Raw genomic sequence first — 18304 nt, 5'->3', positions numbered from 1 at the left:
GAGATTGTATTTCTTGCATCATTTCATCCATTATTTATTTTTTCTGACTAAAATAGATTATCGAAACTCAGCGAAGTGATAAATTTGATCTCCTCAAATGCCTTGAGTGTTTGTAATAGGATGACATTCTTATTTGTCAAGGGGTATATAAAGAAAGTCTCTGATATGTCTAGATCCACTGATAATTAGTAGAGCAGCATCATATAAGGATAGTTAATGATTTACAGAGTGCTTACTGTGTGCCAGCTGCCCTTCTAGGGACTTTGCATAACTTAAGTCCTTTATTTCTCAAAATAATCCTATGAGTGAAGTCCTGTGTTTATTTTCATTTCACAATGTGGAATTTGAGGCACAGAAGCACACGGGAACATGCCCAAAGTCACACAAGTAGGAGTGGTGTTGGGACATGAACCCATGTAGCCTGGCTTTAGGCTCTGTGCCTTTAACTGTTATGCTCACTGACTGTTTTTATAGATAAGCACTGTTCCATGTGATTTTTAAAAGGGTATATTTGTTTTCTATTGGTTTGTAACAAATTATCACTATTTTAGAATCTTGAAACAACATGCTGTTATTATTTTACAGTTTCCATGGATCAGGAGTCCAGGCTTGGCCTAACTGGGTCCTCAGTTCAGGGTCTCACAAAGCTGAAGTCAAGGGATCAGCTGGGACTAGTGTCTCATCTGAGTTTCAAAGTCTTCTTCCAAGCACATATGCTTAATGGCAAAACTCATTTCATTGCAGCTGCAGAACCAATGGCAGCTTGTTCCTTCAATGCCAGCAGGAGAATCTTTCTGACTCAGCGAAGTCCAAACCCTCTTTAAAAAGGCTTCCAACTAATTAAGTCAGGTCCACCAAGTATAATCTTCCTTTTTGATGAACCTTTCAACCGATTTGGAATCTTAATTATATTTTCCAAATCCCTTCACTTTCACCTATAATGTAATCAAATTATGGATGGAACACCTGGGCAGAGATCATTGGGCTACCTTACAATTCTTCCCAGACAATAGCAGGGTGAGTATGTCTGATCCCTTCTTCTATGAGTGAGGGAGATGGCTAAATACTGATGGTTTCATTAGAATCTGACTCATTAATCTCAGCTTATAAAAACTGTCTGGGATTTGTTTTTCAACGTTTTATACATAAAAATTTCCTTCTTTAACTTTTTTTCTAGACCTCTTTATACAAGGTTTGTGGCATAAATAAATTAGGAAATTTTTTGAAAATTATCTTGTAAATTTACTCTGCTGATTAGTTTCCTGAGACAGTTCTTAAAACCACCTTGTCACTTTTGTCCTTTGATCACCTGTTGGGTAAAAATCAAATTCCTTAGTGTGTGACAAACCAAATCCCTTATGCACTAACCAAACGTATCATGTTGTCTTAGCTGCTTGCCACTGACTTCTCCTCCAGCATTTTGCTCTAAAAAGTGGATAGGAAGAAGCGAAGGAGGAAAAGAAGGCAGAGAAATGGTTACTGGATTAAGTTTGAATCTCTCCAGAAGTTTCAAGCAGGCCCCAGGCCCTAGGAATTCATTGATTAGTAAATCATAATCTGCAGTCTTAGCTGGTCTGAGATAATATTCCTTTCCTTAGAAGTTAAAGGTTATTTTAACCCTGGGAAGATATAAACTAATTAGAGAAATATGAGTAAGTAAATTACTTTAAATAGGAAAAGCAAAGGTATAAAAATAAGTGTTTTCATCCTGTGTATTCTGTTTTTCCATTATTCCATTTCTCTGCTTCTAAGGTACAATATTATTTACTTATTTATTTAGTGTATTGATTATTATCTGCCTCCTTTCTTCCCACTCTTTTCCATCCTGTCAAGTATAAGGATCTATTTTGATTACTGAGGTATTCAAGCATCCAGGACAATTTATTGGGGTCTGTTCATAGGATTTTTGGCTCATTTAAGAAAACTTAGCAATTGGACTTGTAATTATTATTATTATTATTTACTCTTTGAGCCTAACACAGAATGGAGGACATTTCCAAAGAGGAGGGTACAAGGGGAGAATGGCTCTGTGTGTGTGTGTGCACCTGTGTACATGCATGTGTATGCATGTTTTTGCATGCTGTGTCATGGCTAAGTCAGCAGGCAGGATTGTCTGTCAGTGTAGGCCCTCTGAGGATGTAAACCCTCTAAGGAATAAATGCATCTGGAGAAATTCCACTTCCTGCAGTTTTAACCCAGATTGATTTCAAGAGGGATGCAGAGATCTTCCCTCTGGAGAGTAGGCTTGGGCATTATTACTGCCTCCCCCGTTTTAAGTTTTCTGAGGAAACTGAGAGAAAAATTAGGTGCGAGAGGGATAATATTTTTGGAATTCCTCCAGATGCATCTTTGTGAGTGAACTAGATTTCTGTCTCTGCAGCTTGTCCACCATGATGGCTTTAGGAGACTACAAATACCACCTCAGAAAGGATATGAAAAGAGAATGTGTAAATAGGATATAAAAAGAAGTCCTTTACAGGTGTGAGAAAGAAGTGGGATGTTTATCCTTCCACACCAGTGGACTGCAAAAAAAAAGGAGACAGAAAAGAGAATTGGAGAGGCAGGTTTTTAATATATGCATCCTGCTAAGAAAAGTCCAAAGAAGAGTCCAATTTTTCCCTATCACTGTTTGGAGCACTGGGGGGAAAAAGACCATATTGTAAGTATGTGAGGTGAGACAGTAGTGACGGTCCTATGGGTTCTGATCCTATGGGTTCTGAAAACTTCCTTGAGACTCAACAAGCAGATGTATTGGTGCTAAGAAGACCAGGGAATTGGTAAAGGTCTGAAGATGCACAGAGGCTGTAGAGAGACGAAAGGCACAAACAGGGGCAAATGGTCAGGACCAGAGGGTGTGCCAGAAAAATGCTCCAAAGACCCACATGGACCAAGTGACACCTCAGCTGGGAGGAGGACCAAGCCATGCACAGAGGATCCAGAGGGCTCTGGCATGCCTTTCCCTTGCTGCCACCTGATTACATCAGCCTCAGCCTCTGGGGAGAGAGGGGAAGCTGGGAAGATCCAGCATCGGGGAAGAGTGGAATCTGGGAAGATCCAGAAGAAGCTGGGAATATCCTTTGGGGAGAGAGAGAAAGCTGAAAAGACACAAAAATAAATGCATCATGGGGGAGGGAGCCCATTTAAAAGAAAAGAGGCTTTAATACTGAATATTGACAAGTATAAGAGTGCTGTCCATGCACTGGTATCCAGTGAGGTAGATGTTACTGAGGAAGAGTAGATCTAATATAGAAAACAAAGAAGCTGCATTTGCTTCTAATATTTGAAGTAGTATTTGAAGTTTTTATCCCTACTACCTGAGAGCATACCTAGCCCGCCCAGGTGTGAGGGGGTGTGACTTCAATCTCAATCCAGATCCCTAGGGCAGGGCTTTTTCCCGTATACCTAAGCCTCCTGTTTTTGAATGTCAGCAAAGCTTACAAACTGTTCCCACATATAAACCAAGATAGCCTCGGATATTGCCCAAATTAATATGGATTCTGTAAGAATTAGAGCAAGGGAGGCATTCAAGTTGGGGAATGGAGGAAATCTGTCTGACTTGAGTTCAGGAAAGGAAGGTGATGGGGGACACTTGAGGGGCACATGGGAGATGAGAAGGTGAACTCTTTCTCGGTGTCACTTCTAGTGTGGACTCACGGAGGTTAATCAGGTGCTCAATGCAAAAAGAAAAAAAGAAAGAGGATCAGCTTCTATGAACTCACACAGAGCAGGCTGTGGGTGGGCTTTTCCTCTGGGACCCACTCAACTCCATTTGTGTTCCCAAAGATATCACAGCAATAAGAACAGTCTGGATTGAAAGATTCGAAACATGGTTTTCATATGCCCGTTAAACACAGCGGGGGACTTTGTCCCAGAGGAAAAGCCCACCCACACACTAAAAACATATACCCACCTTTCCCACCCTTAGTCCTTATGTCTAGAATAAAGATAGAGTATTTTGACTAAATTGTCAAGATGATTATTTCATTTCTCCAGTTTACTTTTACCTACTTAGAGAGACCTGAATGCAGAACATGAAAACACGTTGTCTCACTGATACTTTCTGCTGCTTTTCCTTTGTCCCAGAGGAAAAGCCACCCACGACCTGCTCTGTGTGAGTTCGTAGAAGCTGATCCTACTTCTTTCTTTCTTATTTTTGCATTAAGCACCTGATTAACCCCTGTGAGTCCACACTAGAAGTGACACCGAGAGGTGACCTTCTCATCTCCTGTGTGCCCCCTAAGTGTACCCCGTCACCTTCCCTTCCTGATCAGATTCCCCATGCCACCCATTTCTGAAGAGGAAAATGACATCTGACAATAAAAGCCTGATTAAAAAGCTGGAGGCGAGGAAGTGGAAATGAAATAATGAGATATTTTAGTAAGAAATGGACTCTGATAATTTTAAGATAACAGAGTATTTATATAATGCAATTATGTCAAGTACTATTATAAAACAGTGAAAAAGAAACATTGCAAGTATCTCAAGTATTTTAGAAGAATGTAAAGTAGCATACTAAAAACACATACCCACCTTTCCCCCCTTAGTCCTTAAATCTAGAATAAATATAGAGTATTTTGACTAAATTGTCAAGATGATTATTTCAGTTCTCCAGTTTACTTTTACCTACTTACAGAGACTTGAATGCAGAACATGAAAACATGTGTCTCACTGATACTTTCTTCTGCACAAATGCAGCATCGGTCATGATTATCCTCAAACCCAGGAGGGCTCCTTTGGATATAGTAATATCATGTTAATTCCAAATAAGATGCGGTTTCCCTCAAAAGTCTTCATCTATGAAATAAGCTCCAGAGATTTTTAAGCAAGTCGGGTAGGCGGGAAATGATATCCTTGTAATGGGTAAGGGGCCATCGCACGCAGAGAACAGAGATAGACAAGTTAGATCTATGTCTAAGATGAATATCTCCTGCCCGTCCAAGTTGTTTCTACTTTGGTAAACTATTGGCAGAATTGAAATAACTTTTAAATCATTAAAATAAATAATTCATCCCCTTTTCCAGGTATGCACCCTATCAAGTATTTTTAAAAGGGTGAGGTCTTACTTAGGTGAGGAAGAAAATAGAAATGAAAAAGGTGGGAGTTGAGGGGAGGGTGGTGAGAGAAATAGGAGAAATTTAAATTATCTGACTCTGAGGTCAAAATACTATTTATGGGGAGAGTCCATTGACACATCAGCAGAATGTGCAGTTTGATTCTCGATTCTTCAGGGCAGTGCTGGATCTGTGCTATGCATATGTGTGCTCTCTCACTACTCCCTCTGTGACCCACCATGTGCATTTTCTGGTTTAGGAGAAAGACTTGGCCCCTTTTTAGAGAGAAGTTCACTGACTCACACACAACTTGGACTCAAGACCTTGCTCTCATTGATTCTGGACCAGCTCATCTCTGTTTTGCTAGATAAGGTTGCATTAACCAGGCAATATTTTTCTCAAACATCACCAGGAGAGGAAACATCAAATTTAACACTGCCAACCTATTTCAGTGTCTAACCTAAATTAAAAATGTAATTAACAAATGTAAGTAAGTTACATTTTTGAGAACATGGTTGAGGATTTTTAAAAAGATAGTTTTTCCTCCCTACCCCTTTCCTATCCTTGTTTGTAGGTAACATTTTCTTTGGCCCTCAGTGATGCTGCGGACTCCTTTCCCTCCTGGTCTGATTCAGTAGCAGTATATGGAACCTTTGTTTTTAGGTGTGTGTTCCAATTTGGGTTAGGATTTGAGTTCATTTTTGAAGTAGCCACCTAGAGATTTCAAACCATGAAATCAGAAAATCTCACAAGCAAGTGGGCATTGTTTGCCCTATTTCTTAATGTCTTATGCCCTCTGGTGGTAAAATCAGGTGACCTCCTATATTTTTCTTTGAATTCTCCAGAGCACGATATTTCATTAAAATAAGTCAGCTCTCTCCCTTTCTCTGCCATTGTGGTGTATGCAGTTGACTCCATTCCTCACTGTGTCTTCTCGCAAGTTTTTTAGTATCAAGTGATTTCTGGCCAAGAAATAAAAGCAAAATCATCCCATTCCCTAGTGGAATCAGATGAAAACCGTAATAAGAACACGTACAATGCCAAGAGGAGACATTGGAGAAGAACGCAGCTGGGTCAATAAGGACTTGCACATGAGATGGCACTCAGATTCATGCTGTGTCGGGGTCACTGGCATCTTGCAATATCAACTTGAAAATGTTGCCACTATCTGTACTGTCGGACATGTTTTATTGAAAAATGATATTTATCTTTGTTTCTGTGCTCTGCACTAGGTTGGTTCCATAATAAATATGTGAGAACTTTTGTTTGAAAAAAAAGTTAAGACAGTATTCATCCTGATCAGCAAGTTATTGAAAATGTGTGTGTGTATATACACACACACACACACACACACACACACATATACACATTATATATGTGTGTGTATACCTATGTGTGAGTATATATGTGTGTTATGTATGTGTGCATGTGCTCTGGTTTATTTAACTCTAGGAATGTGAGGTAACTATTGAGTAGTGACGAGTCCTGTGGTCTATAAAATGGGCCTATCCTTTATAGAGTAAGGATACCAGGACTTTATACCCAGGCTTTTGGAATAGAAATGAAGCTCCCTAAATCTGTTGCCTAGAAAATCATATATCTGTATATAAAATTAGAGAGTAAGATGCTTAAATTCTCTGAAGTAAAATTATAACTAGGATTAATTTACAAAAAATTACTTCATCACCCAGGTCATATCCTCTGAAAATAGGAACAATAGCAGACAAATTAAAACAATGAGTTAGAGGGAAGGAACATATTGATCTGGGGGACAATTTATGGAATAAATGTGTTTTTCCATATGTATATTTTAAGAATGTATATAACTTTTTATTCATTTTAAGAGACAAGGTCTACTTTTGTGGCCTAGTCTGGAGGGCAGTAGTGCAATCATAGCTCACTGCAATCTGAAACTCCTGGGCTCAAGTGATCCTCCCATCTCAGCCTTCTGAACAGCTGGGACGTACAGGTGTGCACCACTATGCCTGGTTAGTTTTACATTTTTATTTCTGTAGAGATAGGGTCTCACTATGTTGTCCGGGCTGGTCTCGATACTCCTGGCCTCAAGCCATTCTCCATCCTCTGACCTTAGCCTCCCAAAATGCTGAGATTACAGGCATGAGCCACTGCACACAGCTGACATTTTAATTTTGAGAAGAAAATATATTTTGAGAGGGTGTTAAGTTGTCTCTTCTAAAATGAAGTTTTGTAATCATAGGTAGAAAGGTTTTTAAATACCTTTTCTTTCTTTTTAATATTTTTATTACCTTTTTATTTTGAAATAATAATATTACCTTTTTATTTTGAAATAGGTAATTTTATTACCTATTTATTTTGAAATAATTTAATATTTTTATTACCTTTTTATTTTGAAATTGCCAGTAGTACACAGAATTCCCATATACCTTTTATTGAACTACTTCAAGTGTTAATATTTTATTTAACCACAGTATAATTTTCAAAATCAAGAAACTAATATTGAGATTAATATTAATATTAATATAATATTAATATACCATTAACCCCAGACCTTATTTAACATTTTCCAATTATCATGTTAATACTTATTTTATAGCAAGGATCCAGGTTATGATTAAGTTAATGATAATTAAATTCAGCTTATACATATTTGGTAAGACTATCATAGAAGTGGTATTATGGGCTTCTCAGTACATATATCAGGGTCCATTTTGTTGAATATTTCTTATTATTGGTGATGTTAGCCTTGAATACTTGGTTAAGGTGGTGTCTGCCAGACTGATCCACTGTAAACAAACTGTTTTTATCTTTGTATTTAATAAGTGCTTTGTAGAGAGAGACTTCAGGACTAGGTAAATATCCTGGTTCTTATATATTGTCCCACTCATCTCCAACTCGTGATTTTTTTACTTTAATAATTTATTTGACATTTATTAATTGTAATTCTACAGTAAAGAGCTTTCCCTTCTCTCCCATTTGCTAGTTATGTCATTACTGATGTATATCAGTATGCAATCATGAATACTTATTTTATTCTATAGGCTATAATCCATTATTATCATAATTTACTTAGTTCTTCAAATTGGCTCAGAATTGACCATTGGGGGCCCCTTCAAGTTGGCTTCAGTGTCCTTTCAACATGTGTCCACAATTTTGTTCTTACTACTTCTTTTCTTTCTGGCACAAGATCTTCCAGGATAATCTTACACAGTACTTTCCCAGCCCCAGCCGTGAGATCAGTCGTTTCTCAAGGATCCTTGGTTTCTTTTATTAAATAATGTCATTGAGAAACCAAGATCCTGCGTTCATTGCTACTGGGCCTCTCATCAGACAAAGGTAGATGAAAATCTGTGTTTGTAATAAACACGTGTACATACATGTGATCTAAGTCTCTATCTCTGTATCATCTATCCATCTATCTATCATTTATCTGTTAACATGAGTCCATACATTTGATTCCTGTTTATATCTATCTATCTATCTATCTATCTATCTATCTATCTATCTATCTATCTATCCATCCATCCATCTATCTATCTATCTTCTATCTATCACCAACAGCTCATACCAATACGTTTAATTTCAGTTCAATAATACAGGGTTAATTCGAGCCTTTCTCCTTTCCTTACTCATTTCTCTAAAAGTAAGAAATCTCCCTCTTGTTATCCAAAGATTATTTACTTATTGAACAATCCTAAAATACACATGAACTAACCCATGCCTCTTTGGGGCTAGGGAACTTGCAAACTAGTGTACAATGTTTGTGTACATTCCTGTTTGTCTTTGGTCTTACAGTATATAATACATACATTATATTAATAATACATGTATATAATAATACATTGGGTTTCAAAGTTACCTTCAGTTCATTCTTTTCTTCCTCATCCCCTTCAGTGTGGTTTGTAATTGAGTTAGTCTCATTTGTTATTGTTTGTTTTGAATTTTAGGTTCTCCCTTCATCCTGCTTGATTTTAGTCCTTTATTTATATTTTCTGTATATGAAACATTATCATGGTTTCTAAAAGTCAGAACTGTACAAAGAGTTACACTCAGAGAAGTGTTTCTCTCCCACCCCCATCATCCCCTGCACCCCTACTCCTTCCTCTTATCCCTATATATAAGCAATCTTAGTTTCTGGGGTAACTTTTGCGTGTGTGTGTGTGTGTGTGTGTGTGTTTTCGGTTTCTCTTTCGTAAAAGTTGACACATAATAGATACTCTTTTGCACTTTTTTTTTCTTTTTTACTTAATGTGTTCTGAAAAACAATCCAAATTGGTTCACAGAAATCCTCTATTTCATTTTCTCTTAGAGTCTGTAGAGGTACACAATTTGTTTAACTTCTCTCTTATGTTTGGATATTCACATTGTTTCCAATATTTTGCAAAAACAATGTCACAATTAATAACCCTGTGCAAATGTAGTTTTGCCTTATTGGAGGTGTATCTTCTGGGTAAATTCCTAGAAGTGCAATTGCTGAATTAGAAAATAAGTGTATATGTAGTTTCTCTAGCACTGCCAAATTTCTCTCTAAAAAGCTTGTACCAGTTGACATTCTCACCAGCAATGTGTGAGGGTATCTCTTTATCTGATTGCTGTATTTTAAATGTTTTGCCAATCTGATAGGTGAAAAATCATATACCTATAAAGTTTTAATTTGCATTTCACTAGTTATAAATATTAAACATTTTTTGCTATCTTATAAGATTTTTTATGTACCTTTTTGTAAATTTCCTACTCTTGTTTATTTACCTATTTCAATGTTTTAAAAAATCCCCTTTCTTTCAATTTTAGGAGTTTTTAATATATTAGCAATATGTGTACTTTATAGAAAGATCAATGGTGTAAGCATTTTTTCAAAGTTTGTTCATTGTCTGATTTTGTTTATGGTGTTTTTGTCATGCCTAAAAATTTTATTTTTAAATCTTTCCCTATATGAAGGTTAAAGAGAAATTTACCCATGTTTTCTTCTCGTATATATTTTTTATTTTTTGTTTTACATTTATATTACTTTTTTTATTGGTATTTATGCTTACGTATGGTGTGAAATATGAATCTAAACTTATTTCATTCCAAATAGCTATCCAGTTGCCCCAGAACCAGCTATTAAAATTTGCTTGCTCTAATAATTTTGTGATGTCACTTATCATATACTAAATTTCCATATGTACCTGAGTCAATTTCTGGGCTTTCTAATTTATTCTCTCAGTCTGTTTGCCTATTCATGAACCTACATACCACACTCTTTTAATTATGAAGACTTTATAGTATGCTTTAATGTGTGATAGGGCTAGCTCTTGTCCTAGTTTTTCTTTTAAGTGTTTTCTTGGCTCTTCTTCAGTGTTTTTATATCCTTCAGAAATGCTTTCCTCATACAGGTTTTGCACATTTCTTTTTAAGTTTATTCAAAAGTATTTCATGTTCTTTGTTGTTACTATAAATGAGAGTTTTTCTGTTATTACATCTCCTAAATAATCATTATTTATATATGTAAAATAATAAGTTCTCTATGTAATGTTTTTATCCTGCTATTTTATATTGTAATAACTTGTTTTATTGTTTTAGTTAATACCCTTTCTTAACTTTAACCAGAAATATATTTCTATTGTGTTAAGCCTTTGAGATTTGATTTATTTGTTATAGTAGTTAGCTGAGTCTGATAAATAAAAGATAGGCATAATTTTATTACCATCTTAAAGTAAAGATATTAAGACCAGATTTTTTTTTTTTTGAGATGGAGTCTTACTCTGTTGCCAGGCTGGAGTGCAGTGGCACGATCTTGGCTCACTGCAACCTCCACCTCCTGGGTTCAAGCAATTCTTCTCCTCAGCCTCCCGAGTAGCTGGGACTACAGGTGTGCAGCACTACGCCCAGCTAATTTTTGTATTTTTAGTAGAGACGGGGTTTCACCATGTTGGGTGGGATGGTCTTGATCTCTTAACCTCATGATCCACCTGCCTCAGCCTCCCAAAGTTCTGGGATTATAGGCGTGAGATACCACACCCAGCCAAGACCAGAAATATTGACAAGTTTGCCCAAGGTCACAGAATAAGCAATGGACAACACTGGTTTTTAAATCAATATCCTATGTTATTAACAACTGCATATTAATCTTTCCTCAAAGTGTGAGTTCCTGAGCTTCTCTGCTAACTTCCATTTGAAAGAGAGAAACTAAGTCCATCTTTCTCTGTCTACTTGCAGTTCTGTTACTCATTGCAGGGAAGTGTGTGATAGGGCTAGTTCTTCTAGTTTTTCTTTAGGAAAAGGGAGCAGGAGGGAGCAGAAGGGAGACTGCTGGATGAATAATAGCATTGAAGTGGACCCATAGCTACATAGATTTAAGAGGGTATGATCTTCATTGTACTTTATAGACATAGAAAACTATACAAGATGTAGTTATAAAAATAACAAAATCTCATCACCGAACATTCAATTTGTACCCATTATGCAACCAGTATTATCTTTTAAGAATGAAAATGATGTCATTCTCCTTGTTTAAATCTTTCAGTAGATTCACATTTGTGAATAAAGACAAAACTCATTTACACAGTCTCTACTTTACTATCCAGGCTCAGTTCCATGCCTTGTACTGATTGCTATCATGCAGTATTTTGATCACTTATTTACTACCCTGTCTTGTAAACTCTTGAGGACGGAGGGACTCATTTAATTTTGGATTCCAGTTTCTGGTACCATGCCTAACACATAGTAGGCACTAATATATGTTTACTGAATGAGCGAAAGAATGAAGGAATAAATATTGGTTTCCTACCTTTCTTGATTTCATGAAATATGCTTACCACTTCTTTAGAATATTTTCTTCTTCCCTGCATGAGGAATGAGTTTTCTCTATCCTCAAGATAGGCACCATCATGAGCTGTGAGCTGTCACAAACCTTTCAAACTTTGAAGAGAAACATCAAATGCGTGATCTGAGATTCTTGTTTCAAAGAAAATAATCAACTGATATATTTTTTCCTACCACTTATATTTTCTAGTCTTTATGGGAATGATTTTGCAGTTGTTGGGATAAATAATCATCAGTCTTTTATAAAATGCAATCTTAAAGTTTTATTTGAATATCTCACCCTGCCATTTCTAAAAGGCACTTTCTCTCAAAAGTCTGGTCCAACCCCAGCAATAAGTATTTTATAAGTATCACATGTAATCTCTAAACTAGTTTTCTTGACATTTGACAGTAATAAAAGTAATTGTTTCTTGAGCTTCATCTGTGTATTAGACACTCTTGTAAGCATATTATATATAATTTACTTTATTAAACAGATACTAGTTTCACCACTCTATGGATGGGGAAACTGAGGCATAAAGAGGTTAGGTAATGCCCAAGATTCCTTAAACACAGCCAATAATAAAATGAACTGAGATTAGAATTCAGGGAGCCAATTCAAGAGTCCATACTTTATCTACTGCAGTAGATCACTTTCATCACTCATGATGCTTCATGTTAATGTACCTTCTAGAACATGTAATGTTGTTTGTGTGCTTCATGTACATCTATTTCATCTTCCAGAAAAGATCCTAAGAGCTTCTTTTGGAGGAGTGTCTTATTTCTTCAGCCTTACAGTGTTTAAAACAGTGCCAGACATATTGTGTGGCCATTTCATATATACTTGCTTAATTGCTTTGAAAACTGTATTTAGGCTGGTCGCGGTAGCTCACACCTGTAATTCCAGCACTTTGGGAGGCCGAGGTGGGTGGATCACGAGGTCAGGAGTTTGAGACCAGTCTGGCCAACATAGTAAAAACCTGTCTCTACTAAAAATACAAAAAATTAGCTGTGTGTGGTGGTGTGTGCCTGTAATCCCAGCTACTTGAGAGTCTAAGGCACGAAAATTGCATGAACCCAGAAGGCAGAAGTTGCAGTGAGCCGAGATCGTGCCATTGCACTCCAGCCCGGGCAACAGTATGAGACTGTCTAAAAAAAAAAAAGAAAAGACAAAAAGGAAACTGTTTAAATTCTCCTCCTTGTTTTAGGTAATTGTATATAGGTGTTTTAGCAAGTTAAGATAAAGCAGCATATTTTAAAAATCTCCAAATTTGTTTACTCCAGAAATAAATGTATGATTGTGATTATAATAGATATAATTGGAACTCAGCGGGGTAGAAGATCCCCACAACATCATCCACCTCCTGTCCTTCCTCGCTGTGCTTCCAGGTAGATATCACGATGCACTGATGGATACAAGTGAAACTGGGTGCTCTGTGACTTAATTGATTTGCACCAACACTGGTTAATAAAGCATTCACTTAACTCATTCTCTGTTATAACTTCCTCTGCTGAGGGCCATGGCTCTTCTCTGAAGGAGGGGTAGGAAGCTTGTTGTCACTGTATGAAGGTGGAACTGAGTTCTTCTTTAGCCCTAGGACAACCCCAATTCAGCTTGTGTACAACAGCTCTCCTGGGATGATGAATGCTTTCCCCTACTGAAATGCCTCCCAGTGGTTGGAAGGTTAATGTATTCCCCCATGCCACAATGAGTGGGGTTTTGGGGGAACATGGTGGTACTAACCATCAACCTTAAGAAAATAATAACTTGTTATTACTGAGACCCTCTGCCCTTTATGCAAATAAACCCCAGCAGGTTACCATTTAGACATGCTTGTACATGTTTAAATTTACTGAATGTATGTTTCCAAATATATGTTGAAAGTTACAGTTCTATTATTTTCCCAAACCTATGTCAAACTCAGGAAGAGTTTGCAAAAAGAAAAAGAAAAGAAAAGTCTAAAGAAAAATAATTGAGTACATTAAATTTCTTTATCAAGTCTCCATACTGTAAGACTATGTCTTCTTAGAAGTTTTGCCACATTATCTTTTTTTATTAAGAAGTACCTTTTGTGCTAATCATTTTGGGTTATAAAAATAATATACGTTCATGGTAGAGTTATTGGAAAATCAGAAACATATTTTTAAGTGTTTAATAATTCATAGTCTCTTCACTGGAAAATTCTCCCTGTTAATATTTTGGTATATTTCCTTTATCTAAATAGATTGATGATAAATAGATTGAAAGATAGAGATGGAACTGTTATTGATATGCACGTATACATATAGTTTATTTCCACTGACTGAGCCTTATCTCGTGAACATTTTTCAGATCACTTAAGATTCCTCAAAGACCTTTTAGAAATGGTTTAGGATGTGTACTTTATAACTATATAGGGTTCTATTTAATGATCTGACAGTGTTAGATATTTTGATGCTTTCACTGAGATGAATGCAAGATTGCTCTTCTAAATCCTTTCTGAGTGAGAGAAAAGAGTACATCATAAACTGCATTAAAAAACAGAGGGTGATTTTCTAAAGAAACGGAGTAACTGTGATCTGTCCAATACAATTCAGAAATTAAAAAATAAAGAAAGAGAAATTCTTTTCTGTAAAAAGCCCCAGAACCTTGATGCTTATCAGAGCTTATCAAGGCGATTCGAACCTAATGGGGACCAGTTTGTGTCTGAAATCCCTCTCCACTGCACAAGGACAGGACAGTGACAAAAGAACATATTTGTCAGATTTTCAGCTACTTCATTGTCTTAAGCCAAGCTGCAAACATCACAAATATAATTTTGCATGCAGTATTTTGAGTGTTCACGGTGATTAGCAACTGGTGGGAGGACTAAAGGGAAAGAAAATTGGATAAGAAATCAAGGGATGTTTTCTGAACCTTAAAATTGGCACAGTGATATTATCTCTACTTTGGCAAATAATTTACCTCTCTTTGTTACTGTGCAAAGTCAACACCTGCTTTGAGATATAGTTACTCAAAGAAAAACAGTGACTAATTTGGTGGCCAAAATACCATAAACCGAAAGGAATTAGATTAGTCCTAAAAGAAACTAGACTGGGGTATGTAGCAAGAGAAATAAAGATTTCACTTTAATATTCTGTACAATGGAGCATAAAAGGCTTTTATAGCATGCAAATGTGCATTAAAATAGTACACCTATCAAATTGAAAGGATTAAAATATTGCACGTGGGCAAGGATGTAGAGAATTGGATGCTCTCAGTGTTAGGAAAGCACAGAGCAGTTATATAATATCTTCTAAATCTAACAGTCTGTGTGTCCTCCAGTGGCTTCTAGGGAAGCTTTGACCTGAGTGTACAGGAAACACGTGCAAGGGCAATGTTGCAGCATTGTTCAAGATAGATCTTTTAAACAAGCCAAGATTCTACTAACAAGAAAATAGATTGATACATTTTGGAATAATGATTCAGTGGAATACTATGTAGCAGTGAAAATAAAGTTATGTGTATGAACATGGACAAACCTCAAAAATTTAATGGTGAATTACCAAAGCAAGATGTGAAAAGATATGCAAAGTATGTTACCATATAACATCTAGGGACACAAAACACTACTCAGTATTATTTGTAGATGTCTATGGAGTGTAAATACAGAAACATCATGGGAAGATAAGCATCAAATTCAAAATGTGTTTACTCCTGGAGAGAGAGAGAGAGAAAGAGAGAGACAAAAAGAGAGAGAGGAAGAGAACTGGCTTGAAAGGTAGTACATAATTAGCTTCAACTTTATCTTTAACCTTTCATTCCTTGTGAAAAATCTGAAATCACTACGAGAAAATAACATGAGGAATAACATAACAAAGCTGGATGACAAGCACATGGGCACTTACTATTTCATTCTAGAGAATTTTCTCTATCCTTGAGCTATTTCATTTAAAACGAAGTTTTCAAAGTCACAGAGCTAAGAGTGGCAGAATTTGTATCGTTTTCTTTTAGGAAGCCTTATTTTTTGAACCTCTTTAAGGGACTCCCAGCTATTTAAAAGAGAGGAGTCATGTGAGGGCGTAGTTGCAGTACAGAGTACTGACTGAGACCTCCCGGTGTGGAGAAGCCAAAGAGCCTTGGCAAAAGTTCTGGGTTTAACACAGTCCATCTTGCTGGCCTTTCTTTGAAGATGCTGTGCTCATTGGCTCAGCAGTCTCAGCTACTAAAACTTTCCCACAAGTGATCTTATTATCCTCATTCATTAAGGTGACAAGGAACAAGATTTTCTCTGGCACTCACATGTGCACCGGGGGTCTGTCTGGATCTAGCCACAGTGGAGCATCCCCTGGTCTCCTGAGTGTACCCTGTGAACTGCTGCCCCTCACCTCTACCTTCTCAGGTTCTGCCCATTTTTTAGAGTCAGCCACATCTCACAGCCCCACGGAGACTGTCCCAGATGCTCCAAGCCTATGCAGTTGCTTCCTTTTCAGAACCATTATAGCAGCTCATCTGCCACTTAGCATGTGCTGTCTTTTATTTTAGGTCTTCTTAAAACCTAAGAATCAATACACTTTAAAGCTAGAAGAGGTTTTACGGAACACATAGTCCAATTTCCTCCTTTTGCTGATGAGAAAATGGAAACCTAGAGATACCTGGTAAATAATAGAACCAAGTCTAGACTCCACCCCACCTTTGCCATTATCTGGTATCATTTCACTGTGATATGTGTGCGTCCTGAGAGGGTACCAGGTTGTTTCTGGACAGCGACTTGTTTGAATCTGTATCTTTAATAGCCATATGCACACGGTGACATGGTTACACAAGGCAGGTGAAAGAGAAATAATTTCTTGCGTAGAACAGAGTTTAAAGTTAAAAAAAACTTGTTAATGTATTTCAAACCCTTAGGTATATAAAGTTTCCTTTAAAAAAGGATTAGAAAGCTTCTATTGGTCATATGAGATGTTCAGGTGTTTCTATCTTTGTTACCACAAGGAAAACAAAGTTAATCGCTCTTAACTTTGTTCCCTTAATTCACTGCTAAGGGCGAGCTCAGGGAGGATTTATATGGACCAGTTCTGACTATTGTAGGTTAAAGACATTTCTTTGAATTTCAGCAGAGAAACATTCTCCCGTGTAGCCCTTTCAACAGTTAAGTTGAAGAAGCTTAACTTTGTAGATATTGTTTTTAATTTCATTTCAGGAAAAAGAGCATTAAGAAGTCCACTTAATAAGCAAAATCATTTAGACGATTTAACTTAATTTGGCAATATGGATGGGAAAAAATAGAACAAAACAAAAGCAAATGTAAGAGTACATATTTGGAACAGAACCAGTACTGTCAGCAGGAATGATGCAATTACCAGTTTTAATTACATTTAAAAATCACCCCAAATTATCCAAGACCTATGATATATGACATGGCACTCATTACTTTGAACAACTTCTCTGAATTCATTTTAAAACTGAGTACAGAACCCCTGGCATTTTCTTCCCAACTTGTCCACCTGTGATCATGTTAAGAAGAACTTTCCTAGAACAGTTCAATCAAAACTTACTGTGAACACTCTCACGACTTAATCAATGTTCTACATGCTCATTTCAGATTATTCTGAGATCTCAGAAAGGGTTTGTGAGCTTCCTGAAATAGAAAAAGTCTCGGAGGAATTCATACCCCTGAGCTCAGTGGAGACATTCCAGCCATACGGGCCTCCTTCCTCCTCTCCACCCCAGCCTTCCTCCTTCCTCTTCCTCCCTCACAGCACAGCTATGACGAACACCACCCACTTACAGTGGGTTCTCCTAATTCCACCCACAGGAGCTAAAAACCTAAAGAAAACACATTAATTTGTTTAAAAATGTACTTTACAGACAGCATTTTCATGAAACATGTTCTCACCCTCTTTGTGCTAGTTCGCTGTATCTTTCTTCCAGAATTGTTCCTTCCCAAATGACTACAGTTTTTGCTGGCATTTCTTTGAAAGTATACTCAAGATCTTTTCAAGAGTCTGAAAAGCTACCTGAAATTGCAGGCAGCTTCCTGTTGGGCTTACGTTTTGCAGAATCCACGCTTGGTGTGCAGAAGGTGGGCAAGGTGTTTGAAAAAACAGGAAGCACCTGTGAATGTGTGCCTTTATTCCTGGAAGCAGGAGGCTCCCTCTGAGATGGCTCTAGATGCTTCCTGCTGTTTCACCTATGAGCATTTCGCGAGGCCTTTCGGTACACTGGGGGCTATGAACGGGCTTCCAAATGGTAGTATTATTTGGAAACTCTGGGACATGGTGGAAAGTCACAGGCTTCCTATTTTTTTTTTTTTTTATGCAACTTTCTTTTTTTGTTGAGGGGATATTGATTGATATGTGTGGAAATAAAGGTAGGCTTTTAATTGCAATGGAGAAGTGAAAACCAAATGTGGATTAGAGATTTGTGTGGCTTTAAAGGTGATTGTTGTCATAAGAACATGTTTTCACTCATTGATTCCTTTACTCAGTAAACAATATTGAGTGCAAGGCACTGAGATACACCCTAGGAA

The 18304-nt window shown here is 37.0% G+C and overlaps 1 long non-coding RNA gene across 1 annotated transcript in view; it reads right to left on the bottom strand.

Moving 5' to 3' along the window:
* The window catches only part of LOC135275277 (uncharacterized), a 31356-nt gene extending 13554 nt beyond the window's left edge, over positions 1 to 17802 (bottom strand). Inside the window, exons 1-2 of the long non-coding RNA XR_010342921.1 lie at positions 17672 to 17802; positions 1369 to 1425 (exon numbers count right to left, since the gene is read on the bottom strand). This is a non-coding gene — a long non-coding RNA (uncharacterized LOC135275277). The remainder of the gene's footprint in view (positions 1 to 1368; positions 1426 to 17671) is intronic.
* Positions 17803 to 18304: the final 502 nt, after the last annotated feature.

The sequence above is a fragment of the Aotus nancymaae genome, unplaced genomic scaffold, assembly GCF_030222135.1.
Source record: "Aotus nancymaae isolate 86718 unplaced genomic scaffold, 86718_ANA_hifiasm-v0.15.2.pri h1tg000016l, whole genome shotgun sequence".
Lineage (NCBI taxonomy): Eukaryota > Metazoa > Chordata > Mammalia > Primates > Aotidae > Aotus > Aotus nancymaae.
Note: the sequence above shows the minus strand (reverse complement) of the source record. Positions and strands in the feature narration are given on the sequence as shown.